The sequence below is a fragment of the Lepidochelys kempii genome, chromosome 15 (assembly GCF_965140285.1).
Source record: "Lepidochelys kempii isolate rLepKem1 chromosome 15, rLepKem1.hap1, whole genome shotgun sequence".
Lineage (NCBI taxonomy): Eukaryota > Metazoa > Chordata > Testudines > Cheloniidae > Lepidochelys > Lepidochelys kempii.
This window is the reverse complement of record NC_136394.1, coordinates 26,208,352-26,215,341: the sequence shown is the minus strand read 5'-3', so window position 1 is coordinate 26,215,341 and position 6,990 is coordinate 26,208,352.

The following is a 6,990-nucleotide window of genomic DNA, read 5'->3' as shown; positions in this document are numbered from 1 at the left end:
GCTAGCAGTTTCATCTTTGATAAATTTTTAGATTCTGCTAATATTTAATACTGGCAGTTGGACGCTAAGATCTGCAAGTACAATCCTCATCCACAATTGTACTTAATGTCCCTCCATTTGATTTTTGTAGAACACAGAGTGGAAATTAATGCCTATCTGGTTTATCATTAGAGTTGATTTTCTGACTCCATATACGGGTGGAAGTTTGGAACTTACCATTTTTTCCCCAAAATTCTCTTATTTCGGTTGATGACACTACCTCTGTTCCATTGATTCTCCGATTTCCTGAGCCAATGCCAGCAAAAGCAGCATATCCAAACAATCACTGAGAGAAAGGGGCAACTTCAGAAAGGGCTGACTCAGCAGACTAAGACACCAGCTGGTTGGTAATAGTAAACACAAAAGAAAAAAAAAAGAACAATCATTTAAAATCTTTTAAGGATGGGATAATAGGAAAGGAAGGAGAAGAGAAAATGAGGAAATCTGCCCTAGATCTACATTTAACTAATAGTGAATTTTGAGAGCTCTCCACAAAACATGCTGAAATGTCATCAATATAATTGGGAGATTTGATTTGGATAAGCATCCAATGCAAACTTCGCAGCCTATGCAAACTTTGACCAGATCTATGTAGTTTCCTTTTTCCCCCATCTTGGTTTGTGCAACCCATCTCCTAGTTACTTCCTGACCCCATTCTCTAATCCCTGACCCATGTCTGGAACACCCCCTCACTGTTCCCATACTTTCTAGCCAAGGCAATGTATTCTATTTTCAACCAATCCTTTCAAAGTTTTAGCTTTTATATCCACAGTTCAACTGACCATTATATTTAGATAAACCTCTAACTTCATCAGTGTTAGTCAACTCTTGTTAATTTTTCTAATGATGACCAACTATGAAACACTAAATTGCCTTATAAAAATAGTTTGAGTATTCTACGATAATTCTAAAAAACTCTACAGGCTTAATTCAGGAATAACTCAACTGGAGTTAACAGAGACATACTAATGCAAAACCAATATAGTTCAGAAATCTTACAGTAGAGATGCTGCAGCATTTTAGGCAATTAATGTATACATTTAAAATAAGGGCTATGATCAGTTTTCCTTATGCGCCCTCCTTATACCTGTGCAATTTCTTAACCATTTATTTTTCAGTTTATGGCCCATATTCTTACCATAGTTACACTGCCATAAATCTAAAGATAGTCCATTGTAGCCAATGGAGATACTTTTATATTAGTTTGCATCAGTGTAAATCCAAAATCTGACCCACTATAAGCACCCATCAGTAAAATCTGAGCTCCATACAAAATATGAGACAATTTGCTGAACACGAGACAAACTAAATAAAATACTGACAGGTTTCAGAGTAACAGCCGTGTTAGTCTGTATTCGCAAAAAGAAAAGGAGTACTTGTGGCACCTTAGAGACTAACCAATTTATTAGAGCATAAGCTTTCGTGAGCTACAGCTCACTTCATCAGATGCATATCGTAGTTTCCACGATATGCATCTGATGAAGTGAGCTGTAGCTCACGAAAGCTTATGCTCTAATAAATTGGTTAGTCTCTAAGGTGCCACAAGTACTCCTTTTCTTTTTTTAAATAAAATACTGGTTCTGCTCTCTTTTACAATTGTGTAAATCAGGAGTAACTCCATGTACATCAACAGAATTACACTGATGTAAAATTGGTGTTAGATTAGAATCCAGTCAACAGTGCTGAAGTGAATTCATGCTAAAAAGAAACATTAAATATATATTATACCATCACTGAGGAAATATGCCACTCACTTGAATCTCATATCCCTCTTTGACTTGAGAAGTACCTTCCCCAAAGTACAATAGCTCTTCCAAAGCTGAATGGCCAGAACGCATAAAAGAATCTATAAAACCTTCTTTATATCCTTTCAAATGTTCATGCAGGGTATTTTAGGTGTCACAAATGATACGTCAAATCTGCTAGAACATCTGCTAAATTAAGTGCACTGGTCATATTATTATGAGAACATAAAATAAGACAGGAGATTACAGACTTTCTCCAATCTAATTGCTTATTTGGTACAAGGCCATTTATAGTTGCTACATTATTTCTAAAAAGTGATTTGTTGAGATGATCAGCTCTTTAATGCTGAAAAGCCCGACACTTTCTTACATGGAATTTTACCCACATCAGTTCATCCAAGACAGGAGTTCCCAAAGTCATTGCACTGCGACCCCTTCTGACAACAAAAATTACTACATGACCCCAGGAGGGGGGACCAAAGCCTGAGCCCACCTGAGCCCCACCACCCCAGGTGAGGGGACCAAAACCAAAGCCCACCACGAGGGGCCCCAAAGACGAAGCCCAAGGACTTCAGCCCCAGGCCGGGGGCCTGTAACCTGAGCCCCACCACGTAGGGCTGAAGCCCTCAGGCTTCTACTTCAGCCCTGGGCGGTAGGGCTCAGGCTTCTGCTTCGGCCCCAGCAAGTCTAACACCAGCTCTGGCAACCCTATTAAAACAGGGTCGCGACCCAGTTTGAGAACCGCTGACCTAAGGAACTGTTAAATTTTGTTTTCAGTCTTCTCATACAGTTGATAATTGTTTTCTCCTGTAACTAATGTTCAAATGTGAAGACCTTCAAAATATTTGTTATCAGTCCAAATCCTGTGACTGATGTTTCAATATATAAATACCACTTTATGTGCTTAAGTGCCAATCTGATGGCCAAATGCAGAACCTATGCATTCTGTTAACATGCTGATCTTTAAAAATTAGGCTACAAAGATGCCTAACATCAAGTACACAAATCCCATTAAATTCCAATGGGAGCTGGGTTCCTAACTCTCTTTAGGTTCCTCTGACAATTCCAATCCTGCTGTTTAACAGTCTCTGTCCAGTCCATCCAAAAACATTCATGCATTAGATCAAACATCCGTTGTAAATGCATAAACATTCATTACAGAATTTGAACATCCTTATAGCAAAAGCCATGATATGTTTTCAGTTTGTTTGGCTGTCAAAAATATCACAAGGCTCAGTTCTGACAAGACTATTTTCAGTGACAATTTACTGCTATATCCAGAGGCAGAGGATTCAAACTACCAGCTTTACCTCCAGGACTGGTAAAACAACTAGGGAAGAGGGTGCTAAGAGTAAGAACATTAAATTTAGCCCATAAACCCATTACTTAAGTCTTTTGGAAGGTTTAATCCCCAATTTTTCATCAATACACATTCCTGAAAGAAATGAAGCACAGTACAGATTTGTAAAGAGATCTGCCAATGGTGTCTTCTCTTTGGAAACATTACACACTGTATACAATCATATAGTAACTAGCACATTTTAAGAAATCTTTACAGACTCTATGCACGCATTCCAAATAAATATATATCATCACACCATTAGTTAACATACTAATTTCCTTGCAATGGAGGGGCTAGGTTCATTTCATGTGCCTTTGAAGACTGGAGTCCTAATTTGTGTCTGGAATATTCAGAAATGCTGGTCAGAACACAGATCAAGCTCTTCAAGCAGCTCAATTAACTCTCATTTTCTTTATCGATTGGGTACTGAGACTCCACTGATCCTCTCAAAGTCAATACACATCTAGTGCCAAGAAAGACTGCTTTCTTTGTTTATGCATAGTTAGTAATCCTAGTTCTCATTCTTTGATGAGTTATTCATGATAGCTTTAAAGCTATCAAAGCAATCATCTGTTTTCCCTAACATGTTACCTACAATGGCAAAACAAGTAGAGTTATAGTTTGTAATTTTCCAAGAATTAGATAGTATGATGCTGACAGAGACAGCAGGTAATGCATAAATTCTGTAACACTGCTGCCTTCCCATCTGTTGAGGGAGCGGAATAATCACTGTAAATATTTGGCTGTTGGTGAACCATTGTATAATAATATATTATAAGCTTTAGTAATGATAAAACTCTATATTTAGTATGCACAGTATGTGCAGTGGCATATGCAAGATCACTGATCTACTCACCCTGTTCCTAATGTCTTAATGATGTCATAATTAATTCATAATGACATATTCAGAAAGTATTAAACTATTTGAAAGAGAATGTACTATATATACCACATGGGGGTCAAGTGCAGAATTACTGTGTTACATTTTAAATGCTCTTGGGGTTTATATTAGGGCTGTCAAGCGATTAAAAAAAATTGCAATAAATCGCACTGTTAAACAATAATAGAATATCATTTATTTAAATATTTTTGTAAGTTTTCTACATTTCCAAATATATTGATTTCAATTACAACACAGAATAAAGTGTACAGTGCTCAGTTTACATTTATTTTTATTACAAATATTTGCTCTGTAAAAAACAAAATAAATAGTATTTTGAATTCATGTAATATAAGTACTGTTGTGCAATCTCTTTATCATGAAAGTTGAACTTACAAATGTCGAATTATGTACAAAAAAATAACTGCATTCAAAAATAAAACAATGTAAAACTTTAGAGCCTACAGGTCCACTCAGTCTTACTTCAGCCCGTCGCTCAAACAAGTTTGGTTACATTTGCAGGAGATAATGCTGCCCGCTTCTTGTTTACAATGTCACCTGAAAGTGAAAACAGGCGTTCTCATGGCACTGTTGTAACCAGCATCGCAAGATATTTATGTGCCAGATGCACTAAAGATTCATATGTCCCTTCATGCTTCAACCACAATTCCAGAAGACATGCATCCATGTTGATGATGAGTTCTGCTTGATAACGATCTAAAGAGGAGTGGACCAATGCATGTTCATTTTCATTATCTGAGTCAGATGCCACCAGCAGAAGGTTGATTTTCTTTTTTGGTGGGTCAGGTTCTGTAGTTTCCGCATCGGAGTGTTGCTCTTTTCAGACTTCTGAAAGCAAGCTCCACACCTTGGATTCTGGACGGCACTTCAGATTCTTAAACCTTGGCCCGAGTGCTGTACCTATCTTTAGAAATCTCACATTGGTACCTTCTTTGCATTTTGTGAAATCTGCAGTGACAGTTCATAATTCAAACAACATGTGCTGCGTCATCATCCAAGACTGCTGTAACATGAAATATATGGCAGAATGCGGGTAAAACGGAGCAGGGGACATACAATTCTCCCCCAACGAGTTCAGTCACAAATTTAATTAACACTATTTTTTTAACAAGCGTAATCAGCATGGAAGCATGTCCTCCGGAATGGTGGCTGAAGCATGAAGGGGCATACAAATGTTTAGCATATCTGGCATGTAAATACCTTGCAATGCCGGCTATAAAAGTGCCATGTGAACGCCTGTTCTCACATTCAGGTGACATTGTAAACAAGAAGCGGGCAGCATTATCTCCTGCAAATGTAACCAAACTTGTTTGACCGACGGGCTGAAGTAGGACTTAGTGGACCTGTAGCTCTAAAGTTTTACATTGTTTTGTTTTTGAGTGCAGTTATGTAACAACAACAAAAATCTACATTTGTAAGTTACACTTTCACGATAGACATTGCACTACAGTCGTTGTACGAGGTGAATTGAAAAATACTATTTCTTTTATTATTTTTACAGTACAAATATTTTTAATAAAAATAATATAAAGTGAGCACTGTACACTTTGGATTCTGTGTTGTAATAGAAATCAATATATTTGAAAATGTATTAATATTAAAATATTAAATAAATTTCAATTGGTATTCTATTGTTTAACAGTGCGATTAATCATGATTAATTTTTTTAATCGCAGTTAATTTTTTGAGTTAATTGTGTGAGTTAACTGTGATTAATGGACAGACCTAGTTTATATTTTACCTTTTTTCTTTTTCAGAAATACAGATAGTTTCATATTTAACAAGGTTAAAACAAAATAATTCTCAAGTTGTACCAAACAATGAAAAACTTCAATACAGTAGAACCCCTATTTTAAGAATTAATCGAGTACATAAAATCAAAAAGTTCATAAAATTTAACATCTCAGAATTACAGTAGGCATGGTGTATATGTTACAGTATGGTGTACTGCATTCTTGTCCTTCAAACCACTGCAAAGCTATTTCCAGTGCACTGAAGGCAAGAGAATGTGAAGGAATGTGGACTTATTTGTCATTGACATCACCTTTGTTATGTGATTTTCTTTTTCCTTTGGGAAAAATGGTTCATATAACTGGTGGCATATAACAGTTCATATAACTGATGATAATAAACATTGAGATTCTACTGTGTAGGCTAAAATACTCAATTGTCCACATACTGTTGAGCCAGATCCTGTTGTGCAGCTGATCTACAGTGGAGATCAGGATGCTTGTGAACAGCTAGCTCTGTTCAAGGGCAGTTGTCCTAACATACTTTGGATAGGCAGAGCCCCAAAGGTCCAAAACTACAACCCAGAAGAGGCAAGGCACAGAGTAAGCCCAGTTTTTCCTCAGTCCCTTATCCTGGTACACTAGCCATAATGAGGAAAAGTGGTACATTGCCTCTACACCTCTGGAAGGCAGCCTTGAAGTGGTATAATTCCCCCCAACACACACATATATATATTTCATTGGCTTTTTTGTCACAAAGAAGCTCCCTCGACCAGGCAGTCTGGTTTCTTAGGAGACACGAAAAAGAGAACGATGTATGTGGAGAAAAGGTCCCCAAACCCTCCACCTGCCCAGACCCCCCAGCACTCCTCCCAAGTGTCTCCCCTCCCAGAGTGCCCCCCTCTGCCCGACACTCCCCTCACGCAGATATTCCCCTCTCCACTCAGGGCTCCCCCAAGTGCCCCCCCTCCTGCAAGTGTCCCCCCACTCCGCCCAGCGCGCCCCCAAGTGTCTCCCTCCATCAGGTCCCCACTCGTGTTTCCCCCCCTTCCCATGCCCCGCCCCAATCTCTCTCCCCGGCCCCCCAATCTCTCTCCCGGGCCCCCCGCTATCTATGTCTCCCCCTCAGCGCCGCTCCCGCCATACTCCCGCCCCCGCATTAATCTCTCGCCAGGGCCGGGCTCAGGTTTCCCGCCGGCCCTGCGCCGCCCTGCGCCCTGCCACCGCCGCTTC